The sequence below is a fragment of the Sinocyclocheilus rhinocerous genome, unplaced genomic scaffold, assembly GCF_001515625.1.
Source record: "Sinocyclocheilus rhinocerous isolate Xijiao unplaced genomic scaffold, SAMN03320098_v1.1 scaffold1013, whole genome shotgun sequence".
NCBI lineage: Eukaryota > Metazoa > Chordata > Actinopteri > Cypriniformes > Cyprinidae > Sinocyclocheilus > Sinocyclocheilus rhinocerous.
In genome coordinates this window covers 145,616-155,847 of record NW_015642049.1, presented here as the reverse complement: position 1 = coordinate 155,847, position 10,232 = coordinate 145,616, and positions in this window count along the sequence as shown.

The following is a 10,232-nucleotide window of genomic DNA, read 5'->3' as shown; positions in this document are numbered from 1 at the left end:
TAAAAAAAAAAATAAAAATCATACCATTTCAATTTTTTGACAGGCAATGTATATGTACTTTTTATACTTTTCATAAAACAAAATTAAAGCAATCAAACCGCAGAGTAACTGTTATCATGGAAATGTTAAGTACACAACAGGCAAGTGTTCTGAGCAGTAATCATCTTTACTTGGCATTACATCCATGCTCTGGACTTTCTGGTGGCCTTTCTAGTGTGATTTCCACTGTCCCCATCTGCCTACCCCGTGAAAGATGTCCTGGAGGTGCCACTGAATTCACCAGCGCACACCTCAGGACACTGTGTATGAGACCAGACCCTTCAGGTGCAGCAGGCTGTCGTGAAAAAGAGAACAGATTGCTAACCAGTGTGATGACATTTAGATCAGCTCTCTGAGTCTTATTAGGGGGTGGAGGAAGGGTTATCTTCTATCTATATGCCAAAGACATTTATTACATTTATTATCAGATTGCAGAAAGCAAGTATATGATATAATACCATGAATACTTTTAACGTGATTCATCAAAGTACTACCATGTATATAGTAAAAAAAAAAAAAAAATTGTTTCCCTTGTTTGTTTACCTTTTGATATAGTATAAATATTGTACACTACAGGTCAAAAGTTTGGAATAATTAAAAATTTTTTAAATGATTTTGAAGTCATGCTCACCAAGGCTGCATTTATTTGATCAAAAATGCCATTTTAAACTATGTTTTCTATTTTAATATGTTTTAAAATAAATTCCATTAATTTTAGATTTTAAAAATGTATTCCTGTGATAGTAAAGCTGAAATTTCAGCATCATTACTCCAGTCTTCAGTGTCACATGATCCTCCAGAAATCAGTCTAATATTCTGATTTGCTGCTCAATAAACAAATTATTATTATTCTCAATATTTCCATGTGGAAATTGTAATACATCATTCCAAGCTTTGTGGTAAGAGTTTAAAAGAAAGAAAGAAAGAAAGAAAGAAAGAAAACAACAACTTTTATTCAGCAATGGCACATTAACTTGATCAAGACATTTCTAGACATTTATAAAGTTAAAATAGATTATTTCAAATAAATGCTGTTATTTTGAATTTTCTATTCATCAAAGAATCCTGAAAAAAAAAATCACTTTTTGAATTTATTTATATATTTATTTGACTATGTATCAAACATGTTTTTGTTGTTTTCTGTTTGCAAAATTAGCAGTAGTTTTTCTAAATGGTATTTAGTCTGGTTTTGGCTTCATCATTTTGGTCCTCCAGTGACGAATCAGGGAAAGCCTGTGAGTTGCACACACCCTCTGTGGCTTCCAGCTGAGCCCCAAGAAATGATTCGGACCGAAATAGTCCCGTTCTGCCTGACTGTAATGATATGCTTCAGAAACCATCATACTACAGGCGTCTAAAAAAACCAAATAAACACCAGACTTCCCCTAACTCAGGCCAAGGCACATAAAAGGATTCTTATTAGACTCAATATTTTATATTTGTTTAGGAAAATAATCAGAGGCCATGGCATTTATTGAGGTTTACCGTGAAGATACGACCAGTAATTACCATCAGGTGGTAAACTTATCTGTCATATTATCTGAAATATACTGCATTTTCCAGACATTCCTGGATATGTGGGTAGATTGTGTGGAACCCTGATCCCATTTGGTGCTGTGCACCACATCAACAAACCAATTCACATATCCTGTCTTTTCTTTCCAACTTATAAACTAGAAATACTCAAAGCTTTTCTGGATTTTCAACAGCTCCTTCAGTTTCTTCTTCTCAGGTTGTATTTCATTTTTCTTAATGTAAAGTGTGTTATTTCTCTACCAGTGGCAGAAAAGTAATGAATTACAGTCTGTTGTATGATTTGATTTATGTGATGCTTGCAAAAAAATTGCCAATATTGACAGCAATCATACAATCATGCTAACCAGCCAAACCTTCATTTGAGGAGCCTGACTGGGACCACTATTGGCTCAGCCAATGGAATTAATTTGGGAACCGGACTACCTGTTTGGTCTAACAATGGAGAGGGAGGAAGGGTTTGAAATGTATTTTGTGATTCTGTTTGGTGCTGCTATAGTGGTGCAGAAAGTGCACACTTCATCTTTAACGTTATATATGAGAACAGCTTCATTATTTTGACACAGATACACATTTTTTAGTTTAATGCACTGAATGGAAAGTGTCTGCTTTTGAGTGATATGATTATTATGTCTCTGTTTCAAAATATAACAATGTCAATTTATGTATCATAATAAATTTGTTTTTGAGAAGTGGCCTCTAAAAATTCCAAACAAACTTCAAACATTTTCGGACACACGTAGGGTATTTATTAACCCTGTAAAAACTTAAATGATTTTAGCAAATGGCTGCAATATAACAAAGAGTGAAAAATTTAAGGGGGTCTGAATACTTTCCGTACCCACTGTACATTTCTTAAATGAAAAAGTTTATTGAACTGTGCAGACAAAATATTTGTAAAAATCTAAAAAAAAAAATAATAATAAAATAAAGGTTTGTGTGTGTGTGTTAGCATTTTTAATATGATTTTCTGAAAATTGATGTATGGAAAATCAGGTAAACCTATGTTCTTTTAGTCCAGTTATCCTGAAATATTACGAACAATACAAAAGTCACTTTAACATTTAGTTTATAAACATCAATAAATATTTTACAGCTAAAAGACGCATGCACCACTACCTGAAGGTGGACGGTTTTTCAGGTTTACTGAAAGGCCTTTTATTTGCTAAAAAGTATTTAGAGACCATGAAAATTAAAATATCAAATATGATACTGTAGGCTTTTATGGGGTTAAATACATACATTAAATAATCAAGACAGCAGTATCAGGTTGAGATATTGATGTTTTAAATGTAAAAAATATGCACTGCATATATAATGTGGTGAGTGTATTTAACAATATAATTATGATTTTACAGAAGCATTGTTGTCTGTACACATAAATTACTATTTATATTACTATTTATTTATTTTAATTAATTAATTAATTTTTATTTTAGTATTTTCAAAGTTACATGCATGTTTTTTGTTAACATTTGAAACAAATGATTCCTTTGTTCTAAATTCATCCAATCTGCTTTGAGGCTGAAAACCAAACTCTGCTGGAAGAATTTTGTGGCGGTAAAGCTGTGATTGCAGTTGATGCATTAAAACTCACAGTGCTGATCAGTTTAGATGCTGGTGCATAATCCGAATTCCTGCTGTGGGAATGGGAAAACAGTTTTCCGAGTTTGTTTTTGAGGATGCTTTCTACTTTCTTCTGTGGTTTTTCTGGCTCTCCTCCACTTCAGCTTGACCTCAGGCCTAAAATCACACTTAAGCTGATGCACATTTCATGCGTAACATGCAGCATACCATGCCAACATCAACAGAACAGCGCAATGAGAACATCACACAGGGTGTTCCTCCATAAAAAACCTCATGAAACATCTTAGATTTTATCTAAACCTTATGTCTGAGCAGGGAGATCATGCTGAGAGAGGCTTATAAAATCTCAAGTATTAAGACATATCTTTTGTAGCTGTGTTGAGCCCTGCTCAAGCCTGAACAGTTGCACAGAGGAAGTATCACTTCATCTCTCAGTCATTTGAGACCTGCATCTCAACGCTGTTTGGAGGATATTTGGACTAATTGAAGAGGTAAAATGCAGGGCAGAGGATTCACCGTGTGATCTGTCAGTTAAGCGCAGTGAAATACGCAGGGATTTGAGAATCTAGCATGAAGCTTCTTGTATTTCCTACTTTGCAAAGGGAGATTTCGGCTCCTTCAGATCATTTTGTTGACGTCTGGAGAAATTTTGGGCAGAAATATTCATGTACGAGTATGCTTGGTCAAGGAATTGCAAGTCTGTGGTTCTTTTGAACACACTTAAATGCATTCTTAAATTACCAGAATTTAACCAGATATGTTGTTGTTCAGGTAGTTTACTTACTCTCCTCAATCTGTTGTTCCACCATGATACTAATGAACGAGAGAACAATCTTAGACATTTCTATACGTAACCAAATAACACATTTTCTCTTGCCTTTTTTAAGGCAGATTTGCATAATGTATTCTTTTCCCCTCGATTACTGTCATTTGAGGATTGAGGTTGATTACCTTTCATGTTACTGTACCAAAAAACATGTCTTTTGGTTATGATAGTCGCAAATGCGTTTTCTAGAAACAGCCAGAAATGTAAGTCTTTATTCAATCAATGATAAATCTCATTTGCACTCACAGTTGCACCAGGTTTGATGTCAAAGATGCAGAAAGGCATTAGTTTTTGTATGAAACATAGCTGAACACAACTTCCCATGCAGAATGAAGAATTAGATTTGAGAGCTATGGCCCCATAAAATAAAAATGTATTCTATCATTTTACTTCTTGGTTATGCAAACGGTAAGGAAGCATTCCATTTTATCATTTTATCAAACATAATTTTACCAAACATTATGGCAATGTTACTAAAAATGTCCAACTAAAATGTTTCAGAAAAAATGTTCCATATAAGTAACATTTTTGTGCTAACATTTTTAGAAAATTATTAAAGACCAGATAACTCTGAACAAACATTCTATTAATGTTACCGGAAGAGTGTTCATAATTTCAAAAGAACCTTGCCAGAACGTTCTGAGAAATTTTACTATTAGCTGGGGTAGAGAATGAGTAATTTTTTATTTCTCATTTTTGGGTAAACTATTCATTTAAAGGGGCAGAAATGGATTCATGCATCAGTATGGTTTAAAACTAAATTGTCTTACCTAAGCTCACTGTGGTACAGAGCCCCTATGAGATGGTAAAACATTAGATGGGAGGAAATTGTAAATTATATTTCAGTGTTTTTGCATTTTCTTTCAAGACTTTTGTGTTTCCCCCGAGAAACGTTGTATTGCCTTGCAAAATTATGTGATGGAAATATATGATGTGGGAGGAAAAAAATGTTTTAGTGCTTTTGAGAGCTATGCAATGTTTATTGGGGGAACACAGTAGTTTTTTTGAGATAACGCAAATGTTTTACGAGAGAACTCAAAGCTTCTTAGGAAAATGCAATACCTTTGCCATAGAAAGCAAATGTTTTGAAAGATAATGTGAAATTTTTTTGGGTGAACACAATAGTTTTGTGAGAGATCGCAAATGTTTTGTGAGAGAATGTAACGTTTCTCTGGGAACGCAATACTGCAAGTGAATGCAGAAGCATTAAAATATGATTTTTCTTCATATCTCTTTTTCTCCCATCACCATGTTCCCTTCAGTGCTTTGTACTATGGTAAGCATACAATCATGATTTATATTCAGAGTTGTTGGGTTTGACAGACACTTCTCTACAAAAAACGTGCAGTTTTATGTTTTAACCACAGGTGTCAGTAGAGAGCCCATCATTTTGTTGTTTACCTCCTATGACTATTGCTAACTACAACAAATCCATTGCTCCAAGACAGCAGGTTTTAGCTATGAAGTTTGTTAACTTGCTCATTGGCAAACTAATTTCGCCTACATTGAACTGTTACGTTGTTATTAATCAGCATAATGTCCTCAAAAAAGCATCTGCCTCCACAACATGCGTGGGTAACCGTTCTCTTTAATTATATCTGCAGAAACCTGACTAGATGTATAAGAATGATATGTCCCAACCTTGGAGGGAACATTCACAAATTTATTGTTTTTAATCTTTTTAGCACACAACCGTGAGTGAAAATGAGTCCCCCACTGAAGCCATCAATCAACGTAATGGATATGAGGCAGGACATCTCTAGAGATGCGGCAGTGAAACTCTGCCCCTCTTATTCCATCACCACCGCTCTGAACGGCAGCCTAGAGAGACCAGGAGCAGGACAATACCAGCCTTTCACTCAAGCAAGGTGAATACTAACAGACCTTTTGGGCTTTTGATAAAACGAAGAGTTGACTGCTCTTAGCTGCTCGGTTTTTGAACAGAGAAGAGACGTGTGGGGAACAGGGTATCGTCCTTCAGCTGATGAGGTTTCATTCACCCTGAATACCCAGACGTGGCCGTCAAGGACTCTGGCATGACTAATTACAAAAGCAATACCATCAACGTCCCAAAATAGGCTCACTGGAGCCCTGACACTTCATTTTACAAAGTCATGGAAATGCTGAGGTATTGATTCCATTTGTCTTCCTCAAGCCAAATGCAGACAGGCCGATGTCAGTTCCAGCAGGATTCTCTATAATAAATGGGGGGATTTTCCACTGGGTACAGTACCTGGTACCTGGTACTTTTTTTAGTACCACCTCGGTTGAGGTTCCAAGTGAACCGTACCGTTACCAAAACGTGACGTGCAAACTTCGCTGATCACTGATTGGCCGGAGAGAATCGTTAAAAAATGGCTGTTTCGTGGTCTGTTGAGTAAGTACAGACATTCCTCTCGTTGATAGCAGAGGAGCGGATCCAGCGAGAGCTTAATCGGGTGATGCGGAATTAAAAAGTTTTTCAGGAGTCGCAGCAGTAGAGGCGGCGCAACAATAACGACATGTGAATAATCCCACCCACTCTAAAGCGATACTAAACTGCAGTGGAAACGCGAGCCGAGCCGAGCCGAGCCGTGACGTACCACGCAGTGGAAAAGCGCCATAAATCAGGCACTTTGAGCACATTTTTATTATTAATTTAAGGTTGAAAATGATCAAGCATCTAATGAATACTTTACATAATGATTTTTCACAAAACTTTTTAGCATGTATGAGCAGAGATTCGACAAGACGTTTGACAGCAATATTGTTTTACTTAAAGTAGAGCTAAACTTTTTTTTACTGCAAGCAATTCTTTTGGAATAGAACCCATAATATGTCCACAGTACCTGAAAGATGTCACCAAAGTATGTGTAAATCACATCAGTCTCTGACAGCACTGGGCTCTGTAAAACAGCAAAAAAAAAAAAATGTTTGGTTGAAATGAGCAAAATCGCATAAGTTAGCAAAACTCTTTATAGCCTTCTCTTATTTCAGACATGCCATTATGACTGAAATACTGGTCATATTATACAGGCGAGAACATGTTGGCATAGTTCATTTTATATGGCTTCCAGTACAAAAGAAAATAATAAAATGCAAATTAAAGAAATTTCCAGAAAATTAAAAAGCAGACAAAATGGATGACACTGATTATCAAGAAACGTAATACAAGTTTATATGATACATGTCAGGAAATGGAAACTGTTGAACATGAATTAATAATATGTTTCAGATATAAATGGGAAAGGATTAAGCTAAAATAACAAGCTTCAGAATGTATGTAATTCACAAAACCCAGAATATAAAATATCAGACCAGGAGCAGGTTAGATGATAAAAACAAGATGATAAAAATAGTGGCTTTATGCATTAAATCATCCATGTAAGCTTAGACTCATTTAACATCAAACTCCAGTCCAGTAGGTGACAGTGTGTACTTAAGTTACAACCTACCAGTAAAACCACTTAGAAAGAAGAATTTTGAGGGTTTTCGAAACAGTTCCACTTTTTCAACATGAAGCTACTTTTTTTCCAACTAAATGTGGCATGGATGGATTAAAGCATGGGCCTACATGCAGATCAACAATGACTAGAATTATGTGTTTTATTTTATACAACCTGAAATAAACTCAACAAAAGACAAAGAATTTAAAACCACATCCAAGTGGATATATTAAAAGGCAAACATGTAAGTAAAGCATGTAAGAAACATGTAAGCAAAGGTGGCTGTGAAAATAATTCACTAAATTAATAGTTTATCCATTCGACTTTTCATCCCAAAAATTTAATTTTAAATTACACAGGAGCAGGTTAGATGATAAAAACAAGATGATAAAAATAGTGGCTTTAATGGAATCCTCATTATGTAATAAATGTTTTTCTCTAGTTCACATTGACCACAATTATTGGCACCCAATTTTTGCAACGTCCTTTTCCCAAGAAACAGCTCTGAGTTTTCTCCTAATGCCTGACCATTCCTTCATACAGAATCTCTCCAGATCCTTCAGATTTCCAGCTCTGTGTTGGTGCTTCTTCTCTTCAGTTCACCCCATTCATTGTCAGGGAACTGGGCAGAACCTTCATTTTGTGCTCAGTGACACATTTTTGTGTTGATTTTGATGTTTGTTTTGGAACATTGCCCAGATGGAAGATCCAATCACGGTCCATTATAAGATTTCTAACAGAGGCAGTCAGGTTTAGGTATTTTATCTGTAGCTATTTGATAGAATCCATGATGCCATGTATCTGAATAAGATGTCCAGGACCTCCGGCAGAAAAATAGGCCCACAACATTAAAGATCCAGCATTATATTTAACTGTGGGCATGGGGTACTTTTTATCCCTGTTTGCACAAAACCCATCTGGTGGGTTTGCTGCCAAAAAGCTCTTTTTTTTCCTTCTTTTTTTTTTAGTTTCATCTGACCATAGAAGCCAGTTCCTCTGAAGTTCCAATCGTTTCTGACAACTGAATATGCTGGAGTTTGTTTTTGGATGAGCGTGGAGGATTTTTCTTGAACCCTCCCGAACAACATGTGGTGTGTTTTTTTTAGGCTTTCTGACCCCAAGACTCAAATAATCTCTGCAGTTCTCTTGCTGTGATCCTTGGAGAGTCTTTGGCCACTCAAACTCTCCTCACTGTGCATAGGATGATATGGACACACATTTTCTTCCAGGCAGATTTGTAATATCTTTAGTTGGTTGTAACTTCTTAATTATTGCCCTGATGGTGGAAATGGGGATTTTCAATGCTTTAGCTATTTTCTATTTTGTGAAGCTCAACAATCTTGTTCTGCACATCAGAACCATATTCTTTGGTTTTACTCCTTGTGATGGGTGATTAAGGGAATTTGGCCTTTGTGTTCCTCATATGTATAATCCTGTGCATGGAACAGGAAGTCATGGCTGGACAATTTCATGCTTCTAGTCACCCTGGTGTGCTAAAAAAAATGTAAACATGAATGGGAATATATTTCAGATATATTTTACTCATAAGAATTTCTAGGGGTGCCAATAAAAACTTTTTCTTTTTTTTTTCAGAATGTGAGTTTTCCCACCACTTTCAATTGTTTTACTTCATTGAAAGGTTCGAGTTTTGTGAATTTTTTTGAATAAAAGATCAAAAAGATAAACGATGCAGATTTATTTTCACAGCCTCCTTTGCTCATATTTAACAAGGGCGCCAGTATTAGTGGAGGGCACTGTAGATTGTGGGAAAATTTAATTTGGAAGACTTTTCTTGCAGGGCAGCAGGAAAGAAACCCATCATACAAGGTAACAAGTAATCTTTTAGTTTTACTGAGCTTGTGACGATGTTCATGTTTTTGCTTGTTTTTGTAATGCATGCACCCAAAATAGAAATAGTGAGTTTTATTGTATAAATAGTAATCAAGTTCAAGTTGCAAAGCATTATGGGCACATTCTGTTCTCACCCTCTTGCAGAAATGTAGTGCCTTTAATGGGGTGTTTTGTGAAGCATGTGTTAAACTCAGTCTTGATCAGTGTGCGTTCCAGAATACAAGTTTCCTTATTCAATCTTAATCTCTCCTTGTTTCCAAGATATTACAATATATACGCTACTGTTTAAAAGTGTGCAGTCTGTAATTTAGATTTTCTGTAAAATAGATGTTATTTTTCTAAACAAATTAATATTTTCATTCAGCATGGGCAGTGTCAGTAAAGACTTTAATATAATAAATATATAATAAATGCTGTTCTTTTGAACTTTCTTTTTGTCAAAGAATCCTGAAAAATATTGTATCACAGTTTCGCCAAATACACTTGATTGATGTGCTGTGATAGATAGATAGATAGATAGATAGATCAAGAGTAATGCCACTTTTCTTCTCTGCTTTCCTGCTTGAGAGATGTTATCCTGCCAAAAAGCAAGATCAATGAAAGTATCAAGATCAAGAGCTGTAGATTGGGGTGAAGGGGGTTTTCTGGCTTTAGAGAAGAACAGTGTAACAGGAATAAAACCTTTAGTCCCAGCCTGGTCCTGGCCCTGAGTAGTGACTCTGTGAATGAGCCACAAAAAAACCTTTGTGTTGGAGAGTTTGTCATGCGTTTTTCAGGTCTCAATCATAGTGTTAAAGCAGTAGTTCATCTTTTACTCATCCTTATGTCATTTCATACTTGTATGCATATTTTTCTTCTGATGAAGACAGAAGAAAAATTGTATTTATTTATTTATTTAAATCAGAAATTCTCTCAATTCCAAAGTTTGTTTTTCCTCAGAAATTCAATATGTCATATATATATATATATAT